A 17,661-nucleotide genomic window follows, 5' to 3' on the forward strand; every position below is an offset into this window, starting at 1 on the left:
GTGTTACTTTGAAGAACCGCTGAGGTGTGATTGCTGTGTGCGGGGACCTCGGGATGATGAGCGAGATGAGAGCAAATGTGAGAGGTTGGTGTGCGCAGTATAAAACGTGTGGAGAGAGAGCAGAGGCAGAACATTTCATGTCTGAGTTCCAGGTAAAATAATGGCTGTATTTGCATTTTTTAAAAAGACGCAAGAAAACAATTGAAACTTGCCACATTCTTAGCTGAAGGGTGTTTGGGCTCGTGATGATTTCACTCTGACCCTGCTCCGAATCACTTGTGGTGTTTCCAGCACACACTCCCCCGAGTATACTTTGGGGTGGAAACATTCCGTATCTCTAGTCTAAGTGCAGAGGTGAAGTGTTTTTTGAGAAGCCTGAGCTAACTCTGCCCAGCTGGTTTTGCTTCGGGGAGTGTGGGAAAGTCCTTGTTCCTTTCTAGGAGAAAAACACCGCACACATTGCACATTCAGACGCACATCATTTGGGGTCTTTTAAAGTCAGCGTAACTCATATGTGGGTAGGAACCTCAGTCAGATGGGAAATTTTGCAGGCAACGGTTGATCCATCGTGACCCATCTGACATCTGGAAAGGACCGGACTGTGGCAGCTCTGTGTTCCCACGGGAGCACGATTGTCCCTGGGCCAGGGGGCTGCCCCTGAGCTCCAAGTGCTGCTGACCCTGCAGAACAAACGCCAAGCCTCTCACTCCGTGCTGAGTACTCTGTGAAGCGCCTCAATTACACAGGGGTGGGCAAAAATAGGTTTACAGTTGTTTGTATGGAAAAAGACATGCAGGTTGCGATTATTATGGTTGCTTTATTAACTCAAAAGAATGTCACGATGGCACCATGCACTTAGGTACAATCTCGCAAGTGCTCAAGTTGCTGGCCTTCATTATTTATACATTCTTGTCGTCTTTGCAAATCGGTAAACGAGCCTGAATTTCAAAGACTGGCTTGGATTAGCCCTACTGCCTCCCGGGGTGGTTGAATTCAAACCAACTTTTGCCCAACCGTGTATTGTCTAACTCTCACATAACCCTCTGCACTAAGCATTATTAGAAGGTCCATTTTACAGATGACAAAACTGAGGCTTAGTTGTCCAAAGCATGAGAACTAGAGCTGGGATATAAATGCAGGTTCTTTCTGACTGATGTTTCAACTGCTAGGATGCTTAGCTCCTAAAATCTTAGGTCTGACACGAGTGGGAAATGGTCTTGACCTGTCCCCTCAGAGGTGACATTTGGAAAAGGAGTCATTGTCCCCCCACCCCACTTTAACCTCTCTGAAGCATTCCTAACACACACAGCGTTTCTTCCCTCTCTTTAAATGAGGCAACCTAGGGAGCTTTCTGGAGAATCATTCAGCAGTATTTATCAAAAGCCTTAACATATTTATGCTCTTTGATCCAGAAATTACTCTGCTAGGAATTTACCTGGTAACCAGTACGTCCCAGGCTTCTCCAGCCCGTGGGTACAAAGGGCTGTGTTCAAGTGTTACCTCCTCAGAGGAGCCCTGACCCCCCAGTCCCTCCACCTCCTTGTCTTCCTCCAAAGCATTCGGCTCCAGGTGAAATGACAGGATCTAACTGTCATGGAAGGTAAGTCCCATGGTAGCAGGGACTGTCTTGACTCTGCTTTATCTCCAGTGACTAAAACAGCATGTGACTCATTGGAGGCCTTCCACAAAGGTTCATGAAGGAATGAATGAGTTTATGTTACATAAATGCCTCAAATCTCAAAGCTCTGCTTGACTGGCAGCAGGTTTGGTCTTTTACAGATGCCCCCTCTTCCACACTACTCAGGCTCCCCTTGAGTTTCCATAAATGGGTCAGGGTCATCGCTCACCACTACTGCCAGCAGGTGGAGGGGGACACTCAGGCATGTTCCTTGAGACCAGAGTCCACCAACTCTGGTCTCTCTAACAGCCTCCAAAAAGCTGCTCCTGCTGTGTTGCCTGCACCTGCTGTCCCCCAGCCCCAAATGCTGCCTCCTCTTTGAACTATCATGCTGCTGCCATTGTGCCGAGCCCTGGGGCTCACCCCTTGGCAAGGCCATTTCAGGCCAGCAGCCAACCCTAAGTGGCCTTGGTGCAAACAGCTGCACATTTGCACAGGTAGTGAGACAGCCCGACTTTTGCAGAGTTCTGTCTGCGAATGTTCTGCAGAAAACTTGCCTGGGTCCCATCGTGTTACAGCTCTTTTCCTGCACCCCAACAAGGAGGTGTGTCACAAGGCACCTCCAGTCTCAGGGTGACTGGGTATAGCAGGTTCATGCTCTGTGTCTGCATTTCTCCAAGCCAGGCTGGGCAGATCCAGCCCGAGGGATTCCCTTCTCTCCCTGAGAAGTGAGGAGTGGGGATGGGCATATTCCAGAATCAGAACTAGAATCTCTGGTTCGCAAAGGGTGAGTGAGAGAGGCAGAAGGGGCCCTATTTCCCTCCCTGAGAACCCTGCCTCGGGTGGGTGTATCCTTCCTGCCTATTCTGCCCTCCTTGGGGCCCTGTTTTTACATCCGGGGCTCTGTTTTTAATAGTTACATGTACTATTTTTATAATGATATATAATCATTATTTTTATTTTTTATTTTTTTAGCTTGGGCAGGATGATGGCCCCATGGGGGTGCTCTACACGTTCAGAGAAACTTCTCTAGTAATGCACTATAGAAATGATCCCTGAAAAAGTAGTCTTCGTAATCATTATTTAAAAAAATCTAAGAATATAGACAAACATGAAAGGACACCCTCCTAGGGAAGTCGTTGTTAAGATAAAGAAATTGTTGAGAGGATGGTGTCTGGGGAGGAACTAGTTCAAGTCCCTGCACAGGGGTCCTGCATCCCAGGCAGCCCCCATAAAAGCTGCCATCCCTGCTGTCATTACTAAACTCACACACAAGGCCTTTCACATCCCAAACACAGTCTTGCTTGTTAAGGGCCTATAGGGAAGAGATGGGAGTTTGAGAGAAGTGCAGTAAGAAGCCAGCAGTCCAGAAAGCAACACCCATGTGGGCTTCCCCTTGTTCAGAGCAGGCTTGCCCTTGACATAGGCAGGCCATAGGGCTAGGCCAAGCGGGGAGAATGCAATCCTAGGAGTTGCTGAGACTGCACGGGTGCCCTTTTGACTTTGGAAGGAGCAAAGAGGAAGCTCCCTTTGAAGTGTGATTTTTTAAAGTATATTTTATTGATTATGCTATTACAGTTGTCCCAATATTTTCCCCTTTTGCTCTTCCTCTTCTCCTTCTGGCATCTCTATGATTTGGACGTTGGCACATTTGGAGATGTCCCAGAGTTTTCGTAAATTCTCCTTGGTTTTTTGAATTCCTGTTTCTTCATTCTGCACTGGTCCACTGTTTATTTCTTCCTTGAGTTCCAAATTGTTGACTTGAACTCCGGCTTCCTTCCCTTCACTGTCAGTTCCCTGTGGATTTTTCTTTATTTCACTTAGTGTAGCCTTCAGTTCTTCTCTTATGTGTTTGCCATACTCAGTGAGTTCTCCGAGCATCCTTACCACCAGTGTTTTGGACTCTGCATCTGATAGGTTGGCTATCTCCATTTCACTTAGTTCTTTTTCTGGAGCTTTGATCTGTTTTTTCATTTGGGCCATGTTCTTTGTCTCAGCACACCTGTTATGTTGTAAGGGGTGGAGCCTTAGGTATTCACCAGGGTGGGGGAACCCACTTAGCTGCCCTGTGGTGCTGTATGTGAGGGAAGCGTTGGAGAGGGAACGATGCCACTTGCTTGGCACTTGCCCAGTTTCCAGTCACTTCACCCACTTCCTGTATGTGACTGGTGTTCCTCTAGCTGTTGCCCTGGTGCTGGTTCCCAGAGTGGGTGAGTTTGTATACGATCTGAGACCATGGGGTTCCTTTAAGTAGACTCTCCTGAGAGACCAGCAGTTTCTTCTGCTTCCACAGCCCCCACTGGTTTTCACAGCCAGAAGTTATGAGGACTTATCTTCCTGGCCCTGGAACCCTGGGCTGTGTGGTCTTGCCTGGGGCTGGGATTGCTTGCTCTGCAGGTGTCCCTCCTGGTTTTTATCCACCACATGTGAATGTGGGACTGCTGTTCTGCCTGCTGCCACCACCTCACAGCCACTGCAGCACATCTTCTCTGCCCCAGCTCCCCGTCTCCGCCCCTCTGACCTGTCTGGATGAATATGGTTTCTTTAAGCCCCTGGTTGTCAGACTTCCATACAGTTCGATTTTCTGGGAGTTCTGGGTGTTTTTTGTTTTGAGGCTAGCTGTGATCCTTTCTATAGTTGTGTGAGGAGGTGAAGGGTGTCTACCTTTGTTTCCATCTTGACTGGAAGTCCCTGAGGTGTGATTTTTAAAGTTAGGATTATAACTCTGGGTCCAAAATTATTTCAATTACTATACTACGTTTCACTGTGCTCTAAATTTGCCTTTAAAGATTCATCTGGGGGGATTTTGAAGGCTTTTCTCTCTTCAATAACAGGGAGGCTAAGCCTCAGCAAAGATTGGATAAAACCAGTAGGTAGTAAGAGAATAGTGAATAGAGAAAGAAAGAAAGAGAAAGTGGCCAAATTCCTGAAAGAGGTGGTGGAGGGACAGTCTCTGACTTTTTCAAACTCTTTGAAAAGACTTTGAAAGAGTATGAAACTCTTTCATACTCTTTACCAGTATTCAATGGTATGTGCAATTTTTTTTCTTGCTATCGAAGGACATTTATGCCATTGGTAGTTTTTTAGTTTTACAAACAGTGTTGTGTTAAACAGTATTGTAATCACAACCTCTTGCATGTGAATATTTCCCTAGGGTAGACACCTAGAAGTATTGTTGGGTCAAAGTGTGTATGTAGCTCATACTTTGGTAGATGCTACCAAGAAAACCCAAAATGTTGGTACCATTACATTTCTACCAACGAGAGACTAACCCTTCCCCCATCTTTGCCCACACTACGTGTAATACAGATATTACAAGTATTAATCTTGAAAATCTTAACCATCTTGTGGTTGAACAGTGAAATCTTATTGTTTTAATTTGTATTTTTTGATTATTAGGGAGATTGATCAACAGGCTTTTCTTTTTCCTTTTTTTTTTTGTTCCTGCTCTCAGTCTCTCAGCAATCATCGCTACTCTCTCTCTAAAATGCTCCCTTTCCTTGGCTTCTGTGACAACCCACACCAAATTACCCTGGCTTTGGTTCTGCACCTCCGGCCACTCTCTCACACTCTCCATTCCAGACTTCTCTTTCTCCACCTGGCTATAAATAGTGGCGTTACTCAGAGCTTAGTCACCTCTCCCCACCTCCCTCCACAGCTCTCAAACTACGTTCTCTCCCCAGACAATCCCATTCAGGCCCATTCAGGCTTTGAATATTGTCCCTACACCAACAACTCCCAAATTTATCTCCATCCTACTCCTCTCCTCTTGCTCTAGACTTGTCTGTTCCGCATCTCCACTTGGATGCCTCAAGAGCATGTTAAACTCACCATTCTAAAACCAAACTGAAGAGCTTGTTCCTCCAGACTAGTCCTTCAGGACTCCCACCTCAGGGACTGTCACCAACCTCAGGTCACCCAACAAGAACCTTAGGAGCCATCCTCGATGATTTCCTTGCCATGACTCCAGTACACATTTCATTTCAAGTCCTCTTGTGCTAAGAATCTTGGGAAAGTGTCCATTTCTTTCCACCCCCACCAGCCCCGTCTCCCCAGAACTTTCCCACTGGCTGAATCCATGCTTGGCCCTCACCCACCTGTTCCCTACGCCACCACCACCATGACTTTTCTACAGCAACCCTGACCATGTCATTTCCTTGCACAGAGGAAAAGCCACAGACTTATTAAACACAAAATTGTTCATATTTGCTAAAAGAAAGGAAGGAAAAAGAAAAAAAGGAGTAACTGAAACATTTAAAAATAACAGATTAATCAAACACATCTAGTTCATCCATTGGATGGGACAACACGTAATTATCGAAAGCAAGTGTAGTTCTAGCAAATATGAAAGATCAGATAATTGCTATTGTTTAAAAATTTAGAGCAGTGGTGGCAAATATATAATGTGAGCCTCAGGTATAATTAAACATTTTCTAGCAACAACATAAAAAAGTAAGAAACAGGTGAAATTAACTTTAGTAATATATTTTATTTACTCCAGTATATCAAAAATATTATCATTTCAACATGTAATCAATATAAAAAGTATGAATGAGGTATTTTACGTTATTTTTTATACTAAGTCTTTGAACTCCAGTGCGTATTTCACACTTGCAGCACACCTCAGTTCAGATGCTAAATTTTAACCAGAAATATTGATCTCTGAAGAGTTAGACTTCATGACTTTTACACCTGAAAAGTAGATTCACATACCCATGTTGTTCCAAATATGCATAAGCTTTCCAGTAACTTAATCAAGGATCACTTTGATCATTTAAATTAAATTAAATTAGATATTTAGGTCCTCAGTTGCAGCTACCATATTTCAAAGGTTCAATTGCTGTATATGGCTAGTGGCTACTGTACTGGATAACACAGTTCTAAAGTAAGGTAAGATCGCAAGTTCTCTAAAACACTTTGCAAACTTTATTATAAAAATCTGCCAAAAGAAAAAAATATTATAGCCCTATCTTTCTTGGGAACAAATGCTCAATAAACTATTAACAAATTGAATCAAATGATATCTAAAAATAATCATAACCAAATAGGATGTATTTAAGGAATGAAAGAATGGTTGTTCCTAAGCTTTCCTATAGGCATAAAAATCCCATTCACATTTGCATAAAAGTAAAATACAAATAAACAACAAAAATGAATATTCATGAAGAGACTATAAAACATTGCTAAAGGACGTAAAAGAAGACTTGAAAAGTAGGATAGCGCATGCCATGATCCTGAAGGTAAAGACCAAATATTGGTAAAGGTGTGGTCTTCTAAAATTAATCCATAATTTTAACGTAATTCCAATCAAAATGCCAAAAAGAACATTTGTTACAGGGGGGAGGGGACTAGTTAAACTAATTGTAAAGTTTATCTAGAAGAATAAACAAATGGAAAATAACCAAGAAAATCATGAAGAAAAGAAGTAACTTTCTTTTTCCTGATATAAAAATGACTTATAAAACTTTAGTGATAAAAACATCACGGTACCAGTACAGGAAAAAACAGGTAATGGCAATGGGCTCATAAATGTAGGGGAATTTGGTATAGAATAAAGATGGTATCTCTGAATATCCTCAGGGAAAAATTGTAAAGTTATCTCAAACCACACCCCAAAATAAATTCCAGATAACTTAAAGGTTTGGAAATTAACAAAAGAAACTAAAAAAAGACCTTGCAAGTTCACAAAGATAATACTGCCATTGTTTATTTTAAAATAATCCGGGGGATGGGGAGGGCCTTTGGTAATATGGTACTAAAGCCACAAGTCATGGAGGAAGTGATTGACAGGTTTGACTATTTTGGCAGACAAGACTGGTTACCAATGAGATGTAAATAAAAGTCTGCTGGGGACTACTGGGAAAGATTTTCCTTCCTGGTGAGATAACAGACCTGTGAGATGAAAAAAAAATTGTTCTCATCCTTTTCCTTCCAGACTCGAGTGTGATGATGTAATATTTGGAGGTGTAGCAGCCATCTCGTCTTACAAGGGGGGACACTGTCAACACATTGTAGGGGCAAACCTGAAAGACCTAGAGACGGATAAGATCTCTGAACCCCCAAACCAATTCTGAGACCACCTACCTCTGGAGTTCAGGCTAATTAAATTATTAATATTTTATGGGGTAAGCCCTACTGCCTGACTTTCTTCTCCTAGGGCTGATACAAATATATAAAAGATAATAACTTTCTATGGCAAAAGACACAATGAACTAAGTGAGAAAAAATAATTGCAACATGGATGTCAAGGCTAATAGCCTTAATATATAAATGACTTTGATTAACCAATAGGAAAATAAGAGGATACCTTAATAAAATCAAATGGGCAAAGAACATAAACAGATAATTAATAAATGAAATTCAGCGGACAAGTGAAGATCTGAAAACATGATCAATCTCATCAGTGATCAAGGCCTTACAAATTGAGACCACAGTAGAATATTATTTTTTGCCATTGTACTGGCAAAGATAAGAAGGAGCGGTAATGGCTAACGCTAGAGTTGGTGTGCAGAATCATCTTTCCTCATACATGCTGGTGAAGTGTAAATTGGGACAATTTTCTACAGAATCACTTAATATGAGTCAGATTTTAAAAGATGTATCCTGTATTTCTCAGCAATTTTCCTTTTTGAAGTTTTTTCTAAGGGAATAATCAGATGTGATAAAAATGTGTATGCAATGATGGTTGGTGCGGTATTCCTTGTAATAGTAAAAAAAATGGATGTAACTGAAACATTTCCAACAATAGGTGATTAGTTAAATAAATTATGAACGCTTAGTCAATAGAATGGAATTCTAGGTAGCCATTACGAAGGCTGATGCACTAGCCCTGGCTGGCGTGGCTCAGTTGGTTGGAGCATTGTCCTGTAACCTAAGGGTTGCAGGCTCAATTCCTGGTCAGGGCACAAGCCTAGGTTATGGGTTCGATTCCCAGCCTAGGTGCATATAGGAGGCAGCAGATTAATGTTTCTCTCTCTCCCTTCCTCTCTGCTTTCCTCTCTGTCTAAAAACAATGAAATAAAATGTCCTCGAGTGAGGATTTAAAAAAAGGCTGATGCATTATAGGTGCTGACATGGAAAGATTCTCATGCTCTAGTGACAAGTAGGGAAAAGCAGGCTACAAAACACTATATGCTATGATTCTCTGCATGTCAATGTATGCATATATATTTAAAGGGCTTTTCAAAAATAATAGTGATTATCTTTAGGAAGTGAGATAGAGAGGGAACCTTTATTTGTCTGTATTGGTTGAATATTTTATACATCAAAATAAAAAGTTGACTCTTGTTTCAGAAATAAAATGTTTCCAGAGTAATATGCAGCGATGTGAAAAAAAACATGTGACATATTGCTAGGTTTAAAAGTACAAGTCAGTGTTATAGAAGGGTATTTTAAGAGTGGGACTAATTTTATTGAAAATTACCTGGAAAGTTGTACACCAAAATTTTAACAGTAGTTATTTCTTGGGGGTGGTGTGTGGAAGTGTGTGGTGGGAATTTGAATGATTTTTATTTTATTGGCCATACTTCTCTGCTTAAAAATATTTTAAAAAAGACACTCATATTTCTTCTATGGAAAAATGTTACTGTTAAAAAACAAAAGAAGGAAGGAAGGAAGGAGGGAGGGTAGGAAGGAAGGGAGGGAGGGAAGGGAGGGAGGGAAGGGAGGAAGGAAGAGAGGGAGGGAAGGGAGGGAGGGAAGGGAGGAAGGAAGAAAGAAAAAAACCAACACTAACTTGGACTGAGCCCTCTTGGAAGACAGCTAGGATCCTGAGAAGCCTACAAGAAGGGTGTTGATTTGATGACATTAAATATAAAACCTGACATTATTTATTTATTTTTGTCTTTTGTGTTACAAAGGATTTTGACTCAAAAGATATAATAAAACAGTAAATTACAAATAGAGAAAAAATGTCAGGATCAAGACAAATAGCAATGTACTGGAAAGGTGAAACTGGGGGGAGCAGGGTCTTGCACACTTTAGAAAGTTGAGCTACAGGTGAGCCCTGGCCCCTCCCACCCATCCCACAGAGCCTGGGGTCCTCTGCCTGTCCAGCGGGAGACTTGCAGCATCTGGACATTTGCTCCTCCCCTGCTCAGGGTGACCCTGTGAAGAGGACAGCACAGTAGATACACTGTGGGGTGTCGGTCCAGCCCATAACCACCCCTTTTCCTCTGCCTCCAAAAGGGGGCTTGTAATACACAGTGGACTGTGACAGCTGAACCTCTGGCCCAAACAGAGCTGGGTGGAGTCTGTCTCTGAGATGTTCGGAACTGGGCCTGAGAGCTGGCTGCCGTCTGGCTGACCAAGTTCGGGGGCCTGAGTAGGGGTTGTCCTACACAGAGCAGAGCACACCTCCTAGTTGGGGCCCTACAGTCCACTTGTATTTTGTGAGGCTCCTGGTACATTAAGAAAGAAACAAGGTTACATAAACGATGGTGTATGTTTAATGTTTATATTGAACAAATTAATGCTTTTAACACCAAAAAATACAGTGCCACAAAAATGTTCGGTTCACAAGATAATTACAGGATTTATTAGAGTATTAATTCATGGTGCACTACAGGCGGTGTGGTCCAGAGCCAAAAGGGCCGGTGCCAGCCTCCTGCTCCCCTCCTGCCACATGCCCCCGAGGCTGGGAACTGGGGGCTGAGCCCAGGGGAGGGGGAAACTAGTGCAGCTGGCAGCCTGCAGACAGGGGGGTCCCTGATCCTCCCTCCCACCCCCTCCAGGGCTCTGGGCCAGGTCTTTCGGAAGCCTGCTGACCTGGCCTCTTGAGACACCCCATACCTCCCAGAGGAATGATTTTGCCATTCCTTGTTTACTGCCTCCACCTGACATGGACTCCTACCCCTGGCAGCCAAAGAACTTCACCAGGAAGAACTTGCAGACGTCCTAGATTCTGCTTCTTCACGCGAGGTGTGTTTTTTAGCTGGTGACGAATTCCCCTCCCAGGGAGAAAGGGAATTTTCAGCTTCCGTGGCCCTAGTCTGCAGTGAGTTCGTGCGTTTTCTCCCAAGGTGAAGGAGGATTGTTTAAAAGATGCTGAGTGGCAGGGAGAAGAATGTCACCTCAACATCCCTCCGCCAAGCCGGGAGAGGTTTGGCTGAGTCTCAAGGACGGCAGGTTCAGACAAGGGCAGGCCTGGCTGCCTTACTGCGAGCCAGAGTTGGTTTCCTGGCACTGGAGAATGTTGGGGAGCCTTGGGGTCCTGCTTCAAGGCCTTTCCTAGAGTGGGTTGGTCGTAAAACTGGCTTCCGAGGAGGGGTGAAGAAGGTGAGGGAGGCACCTGCTCTCTAAGGGGTTGCCATGCGGACTCTGCTCCGGGGAGAAATAGAACAGCAGAAGTTGGTTCCGTTACACTGGTCACCTTAGTTCTCTGATTCCCCTGGTGCCTAGCAGTGAGCCTTAAATAAAGCAGACCGTGGTGCTGTTTGTGGTCCCCAGTGCTGTCGGCAGCGTAAAGCCTTTGTTCTTTGCTCTTTGCTCAGACAACTCCAGGAGAGAATGCTCCGGGACTCTCTTCTTCCCCTCCCATTGCTAACCAGACCCACAAATATTTCCTGAGCACCTACTGCGTTCTAGGTTCCCTCTAGGTGCTGGGAATATGGCGGTGATGGACAAGACAGCCATGCTCCTTTCTCTCTTGGAACTTAGGCCTTTCCATACCAGCTCTCACCATCCACCCCCAATGTACATGAAATAAAAACACAAAACACAGGAGAACCATGTCTCACTTCTTTTGACCCACCAAATAGTACCAAGCATGTTGTTTCAGAGAGAGAGAGAGAGAGAGAGAGAGATTCACTAGTAAGAAAACTCCCAGTTTTGTGGAAGTCTCCTAGAACAAGGGGCCCATTTTTGTCATTCCTTGTTCAAAATTCCCGTGTCCCCCACTCAATGCACACACACACATACATATGTTACTCTCACAGTTTACATTCATAACATGCACAGCTGGAGAGCAGCGGAGTCTGCCTTCCACATTATACAGAAGGGATTGGCAGCTGGGACTGAAGGCGATAGAAATAAGCTATTGATCAAGGGTTATAAAAGTACTGCCACTGGGATCCTGTGATGCTGGCAAGCTGAGGGGAGCGGTAAAGCGCTACACAAATGCAATAACATTTATAACCCGAGGGCAAGTGCTTTTTACATGGAAACAGAAAGCTGATCCTCTGTTTAAGTCTCCCCTCCTCCCTGGGCTGGGCTGGCCTTTGACAAGTGCAGGGACAGGAGCCTAAGCAGGGTCACTTTGGTTGAGCTGGCCTCTTACTCTCTGGCTAAGTGACGACGGTCTCTTTTCTCCATGCCCCTGCCTTCTGGTGGTCTGGGGAGTAACCTGCACTTTGAAGCCTCTCTGGCTGGAGGGAAGAAGGAGTGGTGACCTGTCACCCTCAGAGGCCCAGCAATGCCTTTGCCCTGTGGGTCTTGCTTGTTTGCTTCGTGGATGTTGCCCAGTCCTATTGAGAGCTGAACTTTTCACTTGAATGGATGCTGGAAATCACTCTTTAGAGCTTCATTCTGTGACATTTGTAAAAAGGAGAAGTCCTACTTGACGGAGAAATAATGCAGACCGGAGATGGCTCTGGAGGTACCACAAAACAGTGAATGCATCATGATGACTGGACCTAGGTATTCAGCTTTTTCATCCCAAACTCACCAGACCTCTGCTTCCTGACATGTGTTCCCAAGACCACCAATTCTGTAAGATGCTCCATGAAAAATGGGGCTATGTGATCAAGCAAATTGGGAAAATGCTTCCTCTTGCAGAGTCCTACTGCAACTTTGCAACTCGAAGGCTCTGAGAAGTCCTGCAGTGAAGGAACAGTTTAACTTTGCTTCACAGCAGCTCCCAGATTCACACGACTGCCCCACTGTCCCCTCATTTCAAATTTCTTTCACCTTTTTTCTTTTTATTACCTAATGCTTATTAATAGCACACTTTGGGAAATGCTGCCAAGGCACTTACAAGAGGACATTATGTTTTTCCTACTATGTGCAAGACACTTTACGTGGATTATTTCTAACCATCAAAACAACTCCACAACATCTTATTATCCCTATTTCATGGATGCGAAGAAGGAGGCTAAGAGTGGATGAATAACCTGTCCAAGGCCCCTCAGCTATGGAGTAACTTAGCCACGATTCTCACCCAGGCCGTTCTGACTCCCAATCACACATCTTCCATCATACCATGTGTCTTCCTACGTGGGATAGAGACTTGCTTCTCTTTTTTTTGCCAAAGAGGTGAGTTGCTCTTCCTTGAAGACCCTAGTCTCAGGGTCCATTCATTCTGCCGAAAGCCTTGCCCTAGTCATCCCTTTGCCTGCCACTACCCCACATCATCCTGACGGCTCAGGGAATTCCCATTAGAAAACAGAACCTGAATCTGAGCAGCCATGGGCAGGAATCCTGGGTTCGCTATTTACAATTTATGTGACTTCAGGCAATTTACTTAACACCTCTGCGCAGTTTTCTTATCTATAAAAGTTTAAGTTTGTACAAAACATCTGGCCCAGAATGCTTAGTAAATGGCAGCTGTTATTTTCACTGTTAATTATTAACAGCAATTCTTTATGGGGAAAAAAACTCATTAGGAAAATTTTAGGGATCCCTGTTTTCAATCCCCCAGCTAACCTGGTAGGCTAGGATACAGATATTTTCATGTTAAAGATGAAAAAAAACGTAAAACTGTTAAGCCAGTGACTTTTTCAAGTGTACAGCTAGTGAGAAGGAGAACTGGAACCTGGATTCCCAGTTCACAGAAATGTGAGACACCCCGATGTGTCAAAGAGCTAAGCGCACCTGAAAAGGCGGAGCAATTCAAAGTTTTGGGAGCTGTTGTCAGTGGAAATCCAACCAGCAATGAGGATAAATTTTCTGTGAAATTGTAAATTTGGTAATATAAATAATGACAAACTTTGATTTTAAAAATTAGGTCTAAAGTTTGATCAGAAGCGGGGCCCACTTGTATTACCGGCTATCCTAATTTTGTTTGTTTGTTTACTTCCCTTTCTGGTTATTCACAATTACTCAGCCAAAATATTTCTCCTTAAAACAATGTTTTCGTAAATGGACTCAGGCCCCAATAACAGATGAACATAAAATCACTGCCTTAGTGTTGTCAGACTCTCAGTTGGTTTTGCTCTGTGATCTTTTTTGGTTTTGCCTAGACTGCTGAGGCGAGGAGCTCCAGGATGAAATGAACTGTCTGTGGCACAGTTAGTCACAAAGCTTAGGTGCCAGCATTTCAGCTCGGAGTGGGGTCTGTTCCCATCAACCCACTGACGTTTATCAAAGGAAATGTAATATTCATCCAGATTGGAATTGGAATGAGTTTTTCTTTTCTATTAGATGAACAGCAACAACACAACGTACTTAGAAAAACAATAAGTTTGTGCTTATGCTAATTGAGGAAGTAGTATTAAAATAAAGTGCTCATGGCCCAGAGACTCATAACCCCTGCACCTTCGGGGAGTCCGAAGACCCCAGGTGGCTTCTGGAAAATGCTTCACGTTTTTAAATTCTCGCTGTCAATGTCAGGAGAACATAATATTTCTCCGTCTCCACCAATGCAATTTGTAGCACAAAGTCCCTAATCTGCTCCGACCTCTGGTTTCAGTCACCACCCCAGGTGCTGGGACGGTAGAATTAGTGTTATTTTAAATTAAAATTAAAATTTAATTAATTCCTCTTTCTTTCATACAGCACCAGTTTTCAGTACACTCATTCCTTTGCAACTTGTATCTTATTAGTTCTCTGCAGGCAGAGAGAGGGAAATGAGATGTATGGTATGCCCATTTTATGGATGGGAACAATACGGACTGTACCCAGAAGATGTAGACAACCTCTCCCCCATCTCATTAACCACATTTTCCGGGGGAGATTTGGCTTATTTAGGTACTGAAATGTAAAACACAAATGATCAATCTCACTCATAACGACGGCTTTCATCAAAGAGGGCCATGGCTCCAGAAATGATTCTTTGAGTCTAAAGTCTTTGAGTTCTGAGAACCTTCAAAACATTTATTATTTGGATAGTTCTCCTAATGTTGCCACCGGTGGGAAAATAATATCCCACGTTAGAGATGAAGAAAATGAAGCTAAAGGGAAAGACTGGCCAGATGGGCTTAAGGGGAGGGAGTAAAATCGAGGCTTTCCGCCCCGACCACGTAGCTCAGTTGGTCAGAGCCTTGTCCTGATGCACCAGAGTTTCGGGTTTGATCCCGTCAGGGCACATGCAAAAATCAACCAATGCATGCATAAATAAGTGGAACAGCAAACTGATGATTCTTTCTCTGTCTCTCTCAAATCAATAGATTTTAAGAAATTAAGAAAATATTTTTAAAAACCTCTAGGCCTTCTGCTCCTCCACCCCTGCCACTTTGGGGTGCGGTTCTCCATGTGTCCTGGCTTGGATGCACACGGCTGATTAGTCTAACACTAATGGGTGTCAGGTTCATCCAGAGAGCATGACCTCAGTATGTAAATTATTCAGCAATGAGGTTGATGTGACTATTTATAGGTCATAAATCAGTTATAAACTCAGAAATATGAGAATAGGTCCCTACATAGAGAGGTAATTGTTACCTATCCAGGTCTTAATTTAAATATGTAGGGTTGAAGTCAGGCAGATTTCCTCTCTGATACCCTTTGCATTGGGCTTTGGGAGAAGTGGATGGGATAGACAAGTACATTAATTACAGCAAGGGATAAGGGGTAAGTCCAGGTAGGACAAAATGCGTTTCTGTCTTGAGCAAGCTCCAAACAGTCATGCCTGCCTAATGCACTGTGTTGAGAAGGATTCTGAGGCCAAGTTCAGGCTCTCAGAAAGCCACAGGCCACAGATTTGCCATCCCTGGCTTGGTTATTTCATAATACGGATAATCAGTGACAGATGTTTCATGAAAGTGAGAACACTGGGTCACATTTATTCACCAAAATTGCCCTGCTGAATCTCACACGCTGATGCATCTCCTACAACCAATCAAGGAAAAAGAGACCAAATTGCCTCCTTTCAGAGACCCTTAGAGCAGTGATAAGTTATTTACAAGATTGGGATAACGAAGCTGTGACATATCTGCTTGCTGCCTGGATTTGGGGTAACTTCTGTGACTTTCACCCAGAGGGAGAGATTTCTCTGCCCTGTCTAGATTCTGAGATTCAGCCTGCCTCCATTCCATTTCTTCCTCAAGTAATTATTTCTTTCTCTTATTCAGGATCCAAGTCGATTCAAGTGCATCTTTTTTCAGTATGAACGATACCAGGCCTAAAGATACAGAGTCGAGGTCATTCTTAAGCTCTAAGATGCTCCAGTCCCTTGGCCTTGAATATAGCCTTAAACGAGGCCCCTTTCAAGGTTCTGATTCCTGGGATTAGGTTTCCTGTGGCTGCTGCTTCTCTCGTTTCTCTCTCTAGGCCCACACCAAACAATCACTCCCAGACCTTACTCCGGTCTCTGAAAAATCAGGTCATGTCCCGTTTGAAGGCAGGGTGTACCCTGTGGCTTTCTGTTCAGAACTGTACTGTTTTTACTGCTTCTTGGTTCATCGCCCTGCCTGCCACCTCCAGGTACCCTGCTCTGTCTTTCAGGCTTCATTCTCTAGCCTTTACCATAGATTGACCCTCCCTCCTGGTCCCAGGGCTCAGTGATAGCATCCCTTAGCTATTCGGATCCAGCTCAGCTTCTGTGCAGAACTTCCCTTTTTTCCCTAGAAGAATTCTTGAGATCTCTATAACTTCCTTCTTATGGTCCCTTGGGGCATCACCCTAAATGGATAATAATTTACATTTATTGAGAGCTTATGTGCCAGAACTAATCCAAACCCTGGCAAGTGTTATTTCATTTAATTCTAATAACAATTTATTATTATCCCCATTTAACAAATGAGAAGACTGAGGCACTTGAAGTTAATTTCCTAGCATCACGTATCAAGTAGTAGACGGTGATAGGACTTTTGGCCATTTATCATTTTGCAATTATTTTCATTTGAGAAATCGAATTCACATTTGCACAGCAAAGCCAGTTGCTATCTTGTCTGGAAATCTCCACTGTTTTCTTTCAAACTCATTATAACCTTTTGTTACCCTCCTAATGATAAAAAAATGTTTATTACAGAATTCTCTAACTTTTAAAAATGATTACATAGGTGTGTTCGCTTTGTGAAAATTTAATGAAATGTACAACTTGTCATTTTACACTTCTCTGTATGAAAGTTATACTTTAATTAAAAAGTTTATGTAGAAGATACTCCCAGGTCCCCTTACTTATATTTTAACTTAGAAAACACCTCCCTGCACCTTATTTTAGGACCAAGATACAATTTGCCAATGCGTGTGGGGAAGGTGAATTTTGCAACAGCACCTGGTCAGATTTCAACGTTCAGAACCAGACATACATTGTGCTAGCGGGGCATACTGTGCCTGACCCCGTGTGCTTTATGTGATACAGAGGTTGTAAAAAACTTCTTAGAACAATATTTCAATAAGGGGAGGAGAACCTTATGTTGTTGTAACAAACCTGTGCCCCGGTTTAACTTGGAAGATAGAAGGTTGCTCACGACACTCGAATCCTGCTTTCACTTGGTTGGAATTCGGAATGTTGTATTTTGTAACAGGGTTTCACGCATGTAGGCCTGTCAACCTGTTTTTTAGATTTCCAGGTTTCAGTGCTCACAGAAAAGAAATAATAATGAAATGATATGTATTTGTACAATGTGATACAATTTACCAAAGACCAAGAAAAATATCTATATAGCATGTATGACACATTATCTCATTTAACTTCCATAACAACACTGTGAGGTCATATGATTATTTCTGTGTTTTGCATATAAGGAAACTGTGGCTTATAATAGTGCATCATGTCCCCAAAGTCAACCTAGGACTGTATGATTCCAAAGTTCCTGATTCCTCAAGAATAAGCCCTGTTACTTCTCATTAACAGCTTGGACCCTCACAACAATGCAGTGGATTAAGCATTATTGTTTTCCCCATTTTGGAGAAGAAAATAGGCCCAGAGAGATAAAGGGATTTAGACA

At 43.1% G+C, this 17,661-nt stretch overlaps 1 pseudogene; it reads right to left on the reverse strand.

Moving 5' to 3' along the window:
• Positions 1-2,611: 2,611 nt before the first annotated feature.
• Positions 2,612-2,689, reverse strand: LOC112303494 (small nucleolar RNA U3; annotated as a pseudogene).
• Between the last annotated feature and the right edge of the window lie 14,972 nt (positions 2,690-17,661).

This window comes from Desmodus rotundus, chromosome 5 (assembly GCF_022682495.2).
Source record: "Desmodus rotundus isolate HL8 chromosome 5, HLdesRot8A.1, whole genome shotgun sequence".
NCBI lineage: Eukaryota > Metazoa > Chordata > Mammalia > Chiroptera > Phyllostomidae > Desmodus > Desmodus rotundus.